At 40.4% G+C, this 14922-nt stretch overlaps 1 protein-coding gene across 4 annotated transcripts in view; it reads left to right on the plus strand.

Moving 5' to 3' along the window:
• fbxo36a (F-box protein 36a) overlaps nt 1-14922 on the plus strand; it is a 48075-nt gene that overhangs the window by 26825 nt on the left and 6328 nt on the right. The gene's annotated exons all lie outside the window — the stretch shown is intronic.

Below are 14922 nucleotides of genomic sequence, written 5' to 3' on the forward strand. Positions count from 1 at the left end.
CACCCCACCCAGGCCTGATTACTGCCACACCTGTTCACAATCAAGAAATCTCTTAAATAGGACCTGCCTGACAAAGTGAAGTAGACCAAAAGATCCTCAAAAGAGAATCCTCGTGCCGAGATCCAAAGAAATTCAGAACCAAATGAGAAATAAAGTAATTGAGATCTATCAGTGTGGAAAAGGTTATAAAGTAATTTCTAAAGCTTTGGGACTCCAGTGAACCATAGTGAAAGCCATTATCCACAAATGGCAAAACCATGGAACAGTGGAGAACCTTCCCAGGATTGGCCGGCCGACCAAATTACCCCAAGAGCACGGCGACGACTCATCCAAGAGACAAAAAAGACCCCATAACAACATCCAAAGAACTGCAGGCCTCACTTGCCTCAGTTATGGTCAGTGTTCATGACCAAAACAGCTGCTGAGCAAAAAGAACATAAAGGCTCGTCTCAGTTCTGCCAGAAAACATCTTGATGATCCCCAAGACTTTTGGGAAAATACTCTGAGACAAAAGTTGGAACTTTTTGGAAGGTGTGTGTCCCATTACGTCTGGCGTTAAAGTAACACCGTATTTTAGAAAAAGAACATCATACTAACAGTAAAATATGGTGGTGGTAGTGTGACGGTCTGGGGCTGTTCTGCTGCTTCAGGACCTGGTAGACTTGCTGTGATAACTGGAACCATGAATTCTGCTGTTTACCAAAAAATCCTGAAGGAGAATGTCCGGCCGTCTGTTCGTGACCTTAAGCAGAAGCGTACTTGGGTTCTGCAGCAGGACAATGATCCAGAACACACCAACAAGTTCACCTCTGAATGGCTGAAGAAAAACAAAATGAAGACTTTGGAGTGGCCTAGTCAAAGTCCTGACCTGAATCCTATTGAGATGCTGTGGCATGACCCTAAAAAGGCCTTTCATGCTCGAAAACCCTAAAATGTGGCTGAAAACCAACAATTCTGCATAGATGATGGACCAAAATTCCTTCACAGCACTGAAACACTCACTGGAAGTTATCACAAACACTTGATTGCCGTGCTGCTAAGGGTGGCCCAAACAGTAATTAGGTTTAGGGCCAAACACTTTTTCACACAGGGCCATGTAGTTTTGGATTTTGTTTTCCCTCAATAATAAAAAAACCTTAATTTAAAAACTACATGTTGTGTTGACTTGTGTTATCTTTTACTAATATTTAAATTAGTTTGATGATCTGAAACATGTAAAACATGCAAAAAAACAAGAAATTCACACCACTGTATTGTTTCAGACAATATAATGCAGAGACAATATACATCGAAATTGAGTGTGTGCATGATGCCAGATAGCAGTCATCCATGTCCAGCCATGTCCAGTGTTCCTAAGATATGGTCTGGATCTGTCAGGATTTGGGGATCCTGTCATGATTCTGCCCCCTTTTTCTGTCAATGGCTTTCTTTGTTTTTCACCACCAGGTGCCGCCAATGTTTCTTAAGTCAATTTAAACGGCGGTTCCCTTTTTGTCAGTCATTTGCTTTGACCTTAATATTATGTGGTCAATCTTTTGTGGTTTGTTTTCCTCAGTCTCCAGCACTGTCCCTGTGTAAGGTCTTGTTTTTGTGTATTGATTGATTTGTGGCTTTGTTGTCCTTTTTCCAGAGAAATACTTTGAAACTGCTTTTTCCCCAAGTCCTTAAGATTTTTTTCCCCCTTTTAAGTTATGGATTTACTTTTGTATCTTGGTATTTTAGTTACCTTGATTTTCTTTGATTTAGTTGTTTTCTGGACTCTCTAACACGCCCAACAACAGTTGACACCAGTTCGAGCCCAGGCCCTGACCAGCAAAAAGAAAAAGATAAATAGATAAATTATTTTATGCAGAACCGCACGATATGATTTACTTTGCAAAGGAGACTGAACATTAGATATGTGTATATATTGTTAAAGGTATTTATATGTCCCATATTTCTCTATATATATTGTGCCTTACACACATACACTTACAAAAAACTAATAGAAGACTGCTTTATAATGTGTAACGGTAGAGGAAGTAAAATAATAAAAAACATAGATTTAGATTTTAGGTTACAGAGAAAAGGGGATTACATTAACCAATAGCTTGGGCTATGAGAGTCGAAAGGAAAATCTAGTTCTTTTCATAATAGGTGACTTAAACTGTTGTGTATATACTATTCAATCATAATATCTGAATTTGTTTTTATAGTACAGTATATAACTGTATTTACTATAACCAGATCAGGCAATTGGCTAGGGCCTTGGGTTTAGAGGTGGGGCTTTCATAACCGTAACAATCCTATACACTAGCTCACCAAGCAATACGGGAGGCGTAATGCTAAGGTTTTTTCCCATTGTACTCATTTACTGGAGGTGATAAGTGAAAATATACAGCAGTGGATAAACATATATCCAAATGTTTATACTTAATTCAGTTGGGGATTTTTTTAGTTCCCCAAAGCCTAGCAAATAATTACAACTCAGTCAATATATGTTTCTCCTCTTTACAAACCATAAAGGTTCAAAACCATCTTTCTTAAGGGTTAATAGGGTTGATGGAGCAATATTGGAGAAGAACTTTAGTGCTAGATTCATATTGTTTTTAATGGGAGCTGCTGGAATTTGAACGTTCTTTAGAAAATGTGGTAGTAATTTAGCTAAACTTAAACGAGCTAAAGAAAATAAGGTAGTGTCTTAGCTTTTAAGTCTCCAAGGTTACTTTGTGATTCTAATAAGCTTGAATATGCTAAACTGCAATGTAAATTAGATGAGACACATAGTTATATAAGGTCTAGAGAAAAAAAAATAGAGGAGGGAGAATGCAATACAGCATTCTTTTTTTTAGATAACAAAAGAACTGTTCCCCATACTCATTAATTGAATCTTTAAATGTGATGGAGCTATTACTTATAATCCTCAAGGCGATGATTGTTAGAAGAAGAGGATCTGTGCTGATTTTTACAGTCAACCTTTCCAATGCATTTATTCTGAAGAGGCAGCTTGTGCATTTGTAGAGTGTGTTAAACATTGCAAGTAATTCCAATACAGATCTTAAAAACAGTGAATCACCTGAAACTGAGGGACTTGCTGCAATTTTCTGCATATTGTTTTCTAAAGAAATATACTCCTTTTTACTTAGTGTATTTGTAGAAAGCATACAGAATGAAGCCCTTCCCCCAACTCTCACTCAAGGTTTCATTCATCTAATTCCAAAACCCCAATAAGATCTTTTAATTGACAATTGGAATCCTATACAGTGGAATAAAGAACTTACAAATAAATGAACAGTCTAGAATGTTTATGGTAGGTTAATATTAACAGAAAGGGAAATAATATTTAAAAAAATCCTGAAAAAAAACAATACATTCATATAATATATAAATTATTTTGTATTTGATCGAGTGAAATAAGTTTTTGATCCCCTACAGTACCAACCAGCAAGAATTTCGACTTCCACACACCCAATTAGTCCTGTCCGTTTAAGATAGAACTCTCAATATCAACTCATTATGGGTATAAAAGATACCATCACAGAATCAACCTCTTCCATTCAAACCTTTCCACCACTATGGGCAAGACCAAAGAGCTATCAAAGGACCTGCACAAGGCTGGAATGGGCTACAAGACCATCAGCAAGAAACTTGTTGAGAAAGAGACCACTGTTGGCGCAATAATTAGAAAATGGATGAAAAACAAGATAAGTCGCTCGCCCTCGTGCTGGAGCTCCATGCAAAATCTCACCTCATGGGGTAAGAATGATTCTGAGAAAGGTGAGGGATCAGCCCAGAATTACATGGGAGAAGCTTGTTAATGATCACAAGGGAGCTGAGACCACAGTCACCAAGAAAACTATTGGTAACACAGTCTGAAATTTGCCAACAAACACATGAATGATTCAGAGAAGGCTTAGGAGAATGTGATGTGGTAATACGAGAACAAAATTGAGCTCTTTGGCTCAAAACTTGACTCACTGTTTTTGGAGGCAGAGAAATGACCCCAAGAACATCATCTCCACTGTCAAACATTGAGGAGAAAACGTTCTACTTTGGGGCTGTTTCTTTGCTAAGGGTACAGGAAGGCTTCACTACATGAACGTGGCCATGCATTGTAGAATCTTTAATGAGAACCTACTGGCCTCAGCCAGAACACTGAAGATGGGTCATGGATGGGTCTTCCAGCATGACAATGACCAAAAACATACGATCAAGACTGTCTTGTAGCCCATTTCAGACTTGTGCAGGTCCACAATCTTGTCCATTTGACAGCTCATTGGTCTTTGAGGTTTGAATGGAAGAAGTTGATTCTGTGACTGGTGTCTTTAATACACATAACGAGTTCTTTTCTAAAGGGAAAGGACTAATTTGGGTCTGTGGGGGGAATTCCTGCTAATTTGGTATGAGATCAAATGCTTATTTCACTCAAACAAATCCAATTAACTAATTAATTTTAATGCTTTTTTATATATATATATATATATATATATATATATATATATATATATATATATATATATATATATATATATATATATATATATATTTTGTCTCTGTTCCAATAAACCTACCATAAAAATTCTAGATTGTTTAATTCTTTGTAAGGGGGAGCAGGGGATCAAATAAATATTCCCCCCCACTGTATCATTACTTAACTATGACTACAAAATTATAGCACTCTAATTTACCAAAACATTAAAATATCTACAGGATTCTATAATAGATGAGACACAATCTAGTTTTACAGGTAAAAGGCATATTGTTAACAATATAAAGCTGGATTTTACTCAGAATTGATATATGAGGACAGCTTCATTCTGGTTTTAGATTTTTAAACGGCTTTTGATTCTTTGGAGCACAGATGTATTATAAAAATCCTTGTATCGATTTGGTTTTGGATATCCCAAAGGATGACCAGGATGAAAAGGATGTCCCATTTTTCCCTAATTATTTCTACTCTCTGTGCAGTTACTGTCAACATTTCTAAGTGAAAGCTATATTCAGGGTGTCTGTATAGCGGATCGACGAATCATTATTCATAGTCAATTGGCAGAAGAATAATTAAATATTCTTGATTGTAATCCCTAAACACTTTTGAAATCAATTCGATTAGACAGATTTTGTATAATCTATATTCTGTCTGGAATTTCATACATGGATTCTTTTTGGTTTACATTCTGTAAACTTTTTTTCTATAACTTTTATGTACTTCTACACTTGCTTTGTGTTTGTATAATTTCAAACCTTGGCAAAAAAAAAGAGAAGAAAAAAAAAATCCAACTTTTCTGCATACTGACCTGATGGTGCCAAAACGAATGTATCCCTTGAGGGTTGCAAAATGAAAAGCTAAACAGGCACACGAAGAAAACCACAGCTCAGGATGCAGCTATGCGAGTTGTCATCATGTATTTATTTTATTATTATGTATTATAAAAAATAAAACTTAAGAAATGTCCCTTCTGTGGGATGAATAAAAGTATATCTTATCTTATATCTTATTAAAATAATCTGAGCCTGATTCTGCCAAATGGCATCAGCACCATTTAAAGATGGATCATTTTTTCCAGCCGGTTTATTCTTCAAAACAGCACAAGCCGTGACACGTAAACTTTAAATTTGCGTATGAACAACGCTTTCAATCTAAGCTGAATGACTGAAGAGTAAAATTGATTCAAAAGCTGACTATCAAAATACTAAAGAAAAAGTTATATAAGATTGATTGGAAATAAAAACAGAAATAATAAAAAGAGCTTTCTTTTCTTTTTGTGTTGGCCTTAGTTAAAGTTGAATTAATATGCATATTGAAGTAAATATGTATAAGCATTAATAACAGGTTTTGTAGATATAAAAAAGGTTAGAAAAAAACTGCTGTTACCAACAGTTGCAGCAGCTCCACTAAGATTACTGTGGGTGAAATCTCAAAAAACATCCTGCTCTCTCTAGTGCACTTCATACGATGTGAAATACAACAAATTAACTCCACGACCACGTAGGACTTTGTAGGCTGTAGTGTGTATGTTCTGCGCTTGCATGAGAGAACGTCACTTTGCCATACCAGCAGTTGGCAGCAGTCTGTGTTTGGAATCCAAACAGGGAAACCTGAAGAGCTAGACCTGTGAACAAATAAAGCAAGCAGCAGTTACACTGGGATCATTACTAACAGATTTATATAGATTTTTTTGTAAATCTGCAAATGACAATTCAATGCAATGAAAGAGCAATTGAATTTTGTTGACAGCATAATTTGCCTTCTTACATTTTGCACAAAGAATTACATTGAGGAAAATAAGTATTTGAACACCCTGCTATTTTGCAAGTTCTCCCACTTAGAAATCATGGAGGGGTCTGAACTTGTCATCGTAGGAGCATGTCCACTGTGAGAGACATAATCTAAAAAAAAAAAAATCCAGAAATCACAATATATGATTTTTAAACTATTTATTTGTATGATACAGCTGCAAATAAATATTTGAACACCTGTCTATCAGCTAGAATTCTGACCCTCAAAGACCTGTCAGTCTGCCTTTAAAATGTCCACCTCCACTACATTTATTATCCTAAATTAAATGCACCTGTTTGAGGTCATTAGCTGCATAAAGACACCTGTCCACCCCATACAATCAGTAAGAATCCAACTACTAACATGGCCAAGACCAAAGAGCTGTCCAAAGACACTAGAGACAAAATTGTACACCTCCACAAGGCTGGAAAGGGCTACGGGGAAATTGCCAAGCAGCTTGGTGAAAAAAGGTCCACTGTTGGAGCAATCATTAGAAAATGGAAGAAGCTAAACATGACTGTCAATCGCCCTCGGACTGGGGCTCCATGCAACTACACGGGAGGAGCTGGTCAATGACCTGAAAAGAGCTGGGACCACCGTTTCCAAGGTTACTGTTGGTAATACACTAAGACGTCATGGTTTGAAATCATGCATGGCACGGAAGGTTCCCCTGCTTAAACCAGCACATGTCCAGGCACGTTTTAAGTTTGCCAATGACCATTTGGATGATCCAGAGGAGTCATGGGAGAAAGTCATGTGGTCAGATGAGACCAAAATAGAACCTTTGGGTCATAATTCCACTAAACGTGTTTGGAGGAAGAAGAATGATGAGTACTATCCAAAGAACACCATCCCTGCTGTGAAGCATGGGAGTGGTAGCATCAAGCTTTGGGGGTGTTTTTCTGCACATGGGACAGGGCGACTGCACTGTATTAAGGAGAGGATGACTGGGGCCATGTATTGCGAGATTTTGGGGAACAACCTCCTTCCCTCAGTTAGAGCATTGAAGGTGGGTCGAGGCTGGGTCTTCCAACATGACAATGACCCGAAGCACACAGCCAGGATAACCAAGGAGTGGCTCTGTAAGAAGCATATCAAGGTTCTGCTGTGGCCTAGCCAGTCTCCAGACCTAAACCCAATAGAGAATATTTGGAGGGAGCTCAAACTCCGTGTTTCTCAGCGACAGGCCAGAAACCTGACTGATTTAGAGAAGACCTGTGTGGAGGAGTGGGCCAAAATCCCTCCTGCAGTGTGTGCAAACCTGGTGAAAAACTACAGGAAACGTTTGACCTCTGTATTTGCAAACAAAGGCTACTGTACCAAATATTAACATTGACTTTCTCAGGTGTTCAAATACTAATTTGCAGCTGTATCATACAAATAAATAGTAAAAAAATCATACATTGTGATTTCTGGATTTTTTTTTTTTTATTATTATGTCTCTCACAGTAGACATGCACCTACGATGACAATTTCAGACCCCTCCATGATTTCTAAGTGGGAGAACTTGCAAAATAGCAGCGTGTTCAAATACTTATTTTCCTCACTGTACTTGTTGTTAATAATAATATTAACTATTTATATCTTATTAATCGATAAATGCAGTACCAATGCAATGTTGGTTATAAGTTACTCTAAAAACTGATTATTTATTTATTTATTCATCATCATCATCATCGGTCGAGTCTAGGTTGAAGGGTCCGGAGGCTTCTTCGGTTTAGGCACGACGAAATGTTTCCTCCACAGTTCCTTGTTCTTCCCTAATGCTCGAATTTCCTCGGTGCTGAGTGGCTCCTCGCCCTTAGGAATAAGGTATGACGAGATCTGTTGTCGATACGTCCTCCTTGGCGCGCCGGGTCGAAGTGATGGCCGAATTTTGGACTCGTACAGGACGAAACGATTGACTGGTTCGTCTTCGGCCATGCGGATGCAGTGGCCGGTAAAGTTGAGCTGTCGCTGACGGATGGTGTCGTGCAGTGGTAGCTCATTAACTCGTTTGTAGAGTGTAGAGTTCCTAACTCGGTCTATGGATTGATTGATACCCAGCATTGTCCGGTAGCATGCCCTGGCGTATTTGTCGAGTCGATCACTAAGCGTTTCCGTTAAGATCCAGGTCTCGCAATGTACAGCAAGATGGAGATGCAGGCGGCTTTGAAAATGCGGAGCCTGAGATGAAGACGAAGAGTTGAAGTTGTCAGAATGGTTCTGAGCTTGTTGAATGCCCCCCATGCAAGGCCAATGCGTGCGTTGATGTCCTTTTCGCTCGACGCCATGTGAGAGCCAAGGTACTTGAAGTCGTCGATGACTTCGATGTTTTTGCCATCGATGGTAAGTGGCTCGGTCTCGGCTGTGCCTTCGGGTAGATTGAGGCGCATCTGTTTGGTCTTCTTGATGCTAATACCGAGACCAACTTGCCCAGCGTTCAGTTTGAGTGCGTCCAATTGTCCCTGGGACTGTGCTGCGCTGTTTTCGAGTAGTGTGATGTCGTCTGCATAGGCAAGATCGTTGAGTTTGTAGTCCGGTATAAGTGTTGTGTTTCGCAGTGTCCGGCCACTCTTGTCTTGGTCGTTGCCTTTGTGCGTTAGGTATACAAACCCTCCTGCTAATCGCTCTGAGTAGTCAATCACGATATCGAAGAGGAATGGTGCGAGCACGGCCCCTTGTAGCACTCCGGTTGTGATGTCGAAGGGTTCGGAGAGTTGGCCTTGGACGTATACTTGACTCTTTGCCTCGTCGTACAGTACCCTTATTGCAGCCACACTCTTCGCGGGTATGCCATAATGTCGCAGGATTGCGAACATCATGTCTCGGTCGATTGAGTCGAAAGCCTACTTGAAGTCAACGAAGGTGATGAATAGTGGGATGTCTTGTGAGTGCGACCCGTCTATTATGCGTCGCAGGATGGTGATCTGCTGGATGCAGCTGTGACCCTATCGGAAGCCGGCCTGATTTTTTCGTAGCTTCTTGTCGATGTGGTCACGGATGCGGTTCAAGAGCATCCGGTTGAAGACTTTGGCTGCAATGGACATCAAACTGATGCCTCGCCAGTTCGTCATGAGTTGGAGGTTACCCTTTTTCGGCAGCGGGATGATGTAGCTTGCGGTCCATTGTTTAGGGGCGTGACAATTCTTGTAGATGAGGTTGCAGATGGTGAGCAGTTCGGCCACAATGAAGTCGCCACCGTCTTTGAGCGCCTCTGCTGTAATGGCGTAGTCTGGTCTGGGTGATTTGTTGCGACTCATGTCGGCGATTGCCTGTGCGATTTCACTTCGTGTGAACGCGGTCATCTTGATGGCTGTGATTTGGAGGAGATGGTCCTGGATGGTGACTCAGATCGGCATTAGAGTTGGCGTTGTTGAGCAACTTGTCAAAGTTGCTACGCCACTCAGGAAGCAGCTTGTCCTTGCCTTTTGGCAGTGAGCCATCCAACATCCGGACTTTGGTAGGGTCGGCCTTGTTCTCGTGGCCCGCTATCTGGTTGATGATTTTCCAGGTTTTGCCACTCTCTCGTCTCTGGTCGGCGAGTTCAAGGGCGATGAGCTGGTTGTCTAGGTATGTAGACTGATCGCGACCGAAGGCTTCCGATACCTGGCATTGCATCTGTTGCCATAGTTCTTTATGGGTTTGTAGGCGCGTTCGTTAGTAGCGTTCGCCTGCCTTGTTGGTTGCCGTTAAGAGTGACAGTGATTCGGCGCTCACCCACTTTGGATGCTTGTTCGGGCGCTTTTTACCGAGCACCTCTTCGCACGTGTCACGTAGCGCTGTGTCCAGCGCGTTTGCTCGTCTGTCGATCTCTTCGATTTGCGTTGCTGACTTCGGCGTTTCGACCATGAGCGAACTGAACCTGTTTTGCAGCATAACGTTGAACTTGTCCTTGTTGTTCTGGTCGGATAGTTTCTCCCAGTTGAACCTGCATCTCCCATCTGGTGGTCGCTTGGCGCTGCGCAAGGAGATCTGAAACTGTGCACTCACCACTTTGTGGTCAGACCCGATGTCGATGGTGTTGTAGGCTCGACAGTTGCAGATAGACTTCCACCACTTTGCGCTCACCATGATGTGGTCAAGTTGGTGCCGTGATGTGATGAGGCGCGAGAGGCGGTTTTAGAAGTGGGAGTGTGCTGGTCGAAGTTTTGCTGCTTCGCATAGGTCGATCATGCGCCGGCCGTTATCATTTGAGTGGTCGTAGAGGCATGCCGGACCAACGACTGAGGGATTCGAGTCGTGGCTGTCAAGGCCAATGCGCACATTGAAGTCTCCTGCTATGATGATAACGGTGTGTGACTGAATCTGGAAGATGAGGTTGCTCAGGTCGTTATAGAAGGCATCTTTCGCGTCATTGAATGATGTGTTGGTGGGAGCCGAGATGATGCATATTTTTGTATTGCCTTCTCTATGTGTGGCGATGATGGTCCGCTTTGACCACGCTCCTTCATGGCGAGATTGCTCTCAGGCCCGCGTTGTCCGAGCGGTTTGGGTTGAATCCCGGTTCTGTATGTTGTGGCTTCATTTCGTATTCTTTGCATTTTTCTATCGGCACTTTGTATCTGTCCCGTGAGATTAGACTCTTACTGGGTTGCAATCCCTCTAGCAAGAGAATTTGGCTCGTATTTTTACAGTGGCCTTCTGTGTCGTTTCTTAGCCCTTATACCCACTCTCCTCCAGTGTTAATAAGAGGGTACAGGTTTTCCATGGGACACCGCGGGGAGGTGAACGACTATGCCCCATAAATTATTAGCTAGTAACAAAATACTCAACAGAAGAAAAAAAAATTAAGTACATAGTATGTACATATGGAACAGGACTATTACACTCTGCCCACAAGGGATTTAAAATATGATGCAAATCTGCCCTGTTGCAGAGAAAATCTATGAAATTCACTAAATAACCATCAGATGTCGTTATCACATTCAGCCAAGACAGTTAGTCATATAATAATCATACTACCTCTTATTTTTTCGGCTGCTCCCATTAGGGGTCGCCACAGTGGATCGTCTGCCTCCATACCCCCCTGTCCTCTACATCTGCCTCTTTCTCACCAACTACCTGCATGTCTTCCCTCATCACATCCATATACCTCTTCCTTGGCCATCCTCTTTTCCTCCTTTCTGGTGGCTCCATCCTCAGCATTCTTCTACCAATATACCTCATGTTCCTCCTCTGCACATGTCCAAATCATCTCAATCAAACCTCCCTCACCTTGTCTCCAAAACGTCCTACATGTGCTGTCCCTCTAATAAACTTGTTTCTAATCCTGTCCATCCTCGTCACTCCCAACGAAAATCTCATCTATAGCTCTGCTACCTCCAGCTCCACCTCCTGTCTTTTACTCAATGCCACTGTCTCTAAACCATACAACATCTCAGGTCTCACCACAGTCCTATATACTTTCCCTTTTACTCCTGCAGATACTCTTCTATCACAAATCACTCCTGTTATCACTCTTCTCCACCCACTCCACCCTGCCTGCACTCTTTTCTTCGCTTCTCTAACACACTCTTTATTACTTTGCACTGTTGACCCCAGGTACCTGAACTCCTCCACCTTCTCCACCTCTTCTCCCTGCAACTGCACCACTTCACTGCCCTCTTAACCTGCTCCCTACTTTCATCACAAATAACAATATCATCCACAAACATCATAGTCCATGGAGACTGACCTTGTCCGTCAACCTGTCCATCACCACTGCAAACAGTACTAAGAGGCTAAAAAAATTATTGTCGATCACATTTTAGTACGTCATTACCAATCAAAGAAAAAGGAAAATCTAAAGTGAACAAAGGAGATTTCAGACATTTCAGTTTTAGAAACATATTTTTCTTTACTGAGGTCAGCTGCCTTGACAGTTCAATAACCTTTTTAAAACACAGGAAAATGATATATTAGCTAGTTATTAGGTCGCTCACCTGATTACGCAACATAAACCCTTCACAGGGTGTCTGATGAAAGATGCAATTATAATTTGCACAGAAAAGATGGAAAATTTGAAAAACAACAGTCTAGCAAGAAACACAGCCAGGTGGTGAATTAAAGACTTGTCAGCAAATTTGAGAGAACAAGTGCAGACAAAGATGAATTTTTATTCAATTTTGCATGCAATGACAGCACTTATTTCAGATGGATGATATGATGACCACTGTGGTGAAAACTACAAACTTAATTCACTCGAGGGCATTCAACCACAGAGAATTTCAGGCATTCCTATCCGATATTGATCCAGAATACAGTGACGTAATATATACCACTCTAACGTGCGGCGGCTGAGTCATGTCTCTGTTTCACGTCTTGATCAACTCAATGACTGTGACTGACTGGCAGAACTTGCTTTTTTAGTTGAGTTCACCAGTCACCAAAAAGCCCTGAATAAAAGCCTGCAAGTCAAGGATCAGCTGATATCGGAAATGTATGTGCACTTGAAATCCTTTTCTGTGAAGCTCAGCCATTTTGAGAGACAAATCAGTGACGGCAATGCTGTGCACTAGAGGTCGACCGATATGGGTTTTTCTCTGGCCGATGTGGATATTTAGAAATCAGGGCAGGTGATGGCCGATATATGATGCCCCCCCCCCCCTTTTTTTTTATCTCATTAAACCTAACAGTTAATTAATGAGGAGTGATACAGAAAATTGCTTAAATCACACATTTAATGAACAACACAAGACTTTTCAGTGCACTTGCTACCAGGTTTTGGTACCCGTGCCTACCTGTAGCCTAAACTACCGCTGGCTAAAGACTCGCTAACAGTCGGCCGTCGGGCAATGCCGGGTCATTTTTGAGTGTCGGTCTGCTTTAGTTTTTCAATGTGTTCTGCACCATTGGCTCTATTTGGACAGCGTCAGCAGTTTTTCAGCCGATACTGCATGCCAACTCCGATTGGCTGTTCATCCTAGCGAATGAGCGCACAGGAAAAAAAATAAACGGCCAAATAGAAAAACTTATATAACAAGTTTCTCTTCAATCTCAGGCCAGAGATCAGCGTTCACTATTCGGTTTGCGGAAAGTATTTCTGTAATGTCATACAGTGACGCTTCTCCTGTATCATGGTGAATAAATGGTCTTCGAAGTTTTGATTCCACAAAGTCATGTTGTTATTAAAATAATCCTCTGCTCAAATGAGATGACAAGATAAGTGGCAAGAATAACAACAAGTGTCTGTTCGTTCCCTCTTCACTCCGTCGTTGTCTGCTTTCGTCAGTTTTTCTTGTTTGCACATTTGTTAAGCTGAACAGACAATCGGAATTCTCTTTCTCTCCGCCTCCAATTTAACATGCAGAATCAGCCGTAAAACAGCTGACGCATCCAACCAGTGCCAACGGTACGAAACACACTGAAAAAACTAAATCCATCCGGTGGTCTTAAACCACTTGACATCACCCAACGGCAAGCCACTTAAAAGATTACGTTTTGAGACTGGACCCCGCATCACCAGTCGGTCATTCGGCTAATTGATCTGTACCGGAAACACCATTTGTACCACGCATTTGCGAAACCATAGGTTTTGTTCTGCAAAATGCTTCCACTTCCCTTAATCGCCACATTTTTACGATCTAATGATATGGCTTATTTTGCATTTTATGTACAGTTTCAAGAATTTCTTTTAAAATGAGAAAAAACTAAATAAATGAATAACAATCTTGTATGTTTCTTAAATGCAGACATTTGCTCGAGTATGCTGAAATAAGTAGAAGTTAAGTAGAACATATCTTAAGAAAGTATGATATGAAATGCAAAAAAAACACATATGCACATCTGTATTACCCAAATGGGGTCAATCAAATGTTAAATGTATAAGCTTTATAAATGTTATAATATAATTTAATTGATATATTTGACCAAAAGTCAAAAACTGTATTTATATCAAGAGAATCACTAGTAAAGAACTATTTCAGGTACAGATCGGGTAGCGTCAACAAGTTTAATACATTACATTTACAGTTACATGTGTGCCATTTAGCAGACGCCCTTATCCAGAGCGAGGTACAAAAGTGCTTTGAGTCTCTAGTAATGAATAAATTCACACTGGTACACAAGATTACAAACTTAATATAAATATTAATTAATTAATAAATACCCAGAAATTACAATTTATTGGAGAGTCCTACTGACTAAGGATGAGGTCATATCACACTTAGTGTACCCCGCTCTTCTCTTTACGTTGATGGAAGAAAAAAAATGGATCAAATCTATTAACTCCATGTTATTCTGCTTTATTTGGAAAAAACAAACCAGAATGCGTTCAAATGATTTTCAATCAGATATTCAAAATTAACTGGAATAAGAACTGTATCTCTAATAATGATCTACCCTGGTTTTGGATTACACACACACACACACACACACACACACACACACACACACACACACACCTGTATTGTTTGGAATAATGTGCTATCTGGTAAACAATCACTTTTTTTCAAGCAGTGGATGGCCTTTTTTTATTTTCTAATTGTATGTCTGAAACGTGCTACAGTTTTAATAAGTGATTTTAACAAGGTGATCAGAAGTGTCCCTTCTAAATCTGATTAAAGCACATTTAAGTCGTGGACAGTTAATTAATTGTATGCCTACACTTGCAATGTGTGGCGTTTATATATATATATATATATATATATATATATATATATATATATATATATATATATATATATATATATATATATATATAT

This window comes from Silurus aristotelis, assembly GCF_946808225.1.
Source record: "Silurus aristotelis genome assembly, chromosome: 10".
Taxonomy (NCBI): domain Eukaryota; kingdom Metazoa; phylum Chordata; class Actinopteri; order Siluriformes; family Siluridae; genus Silurus; species Silurus aristotelis.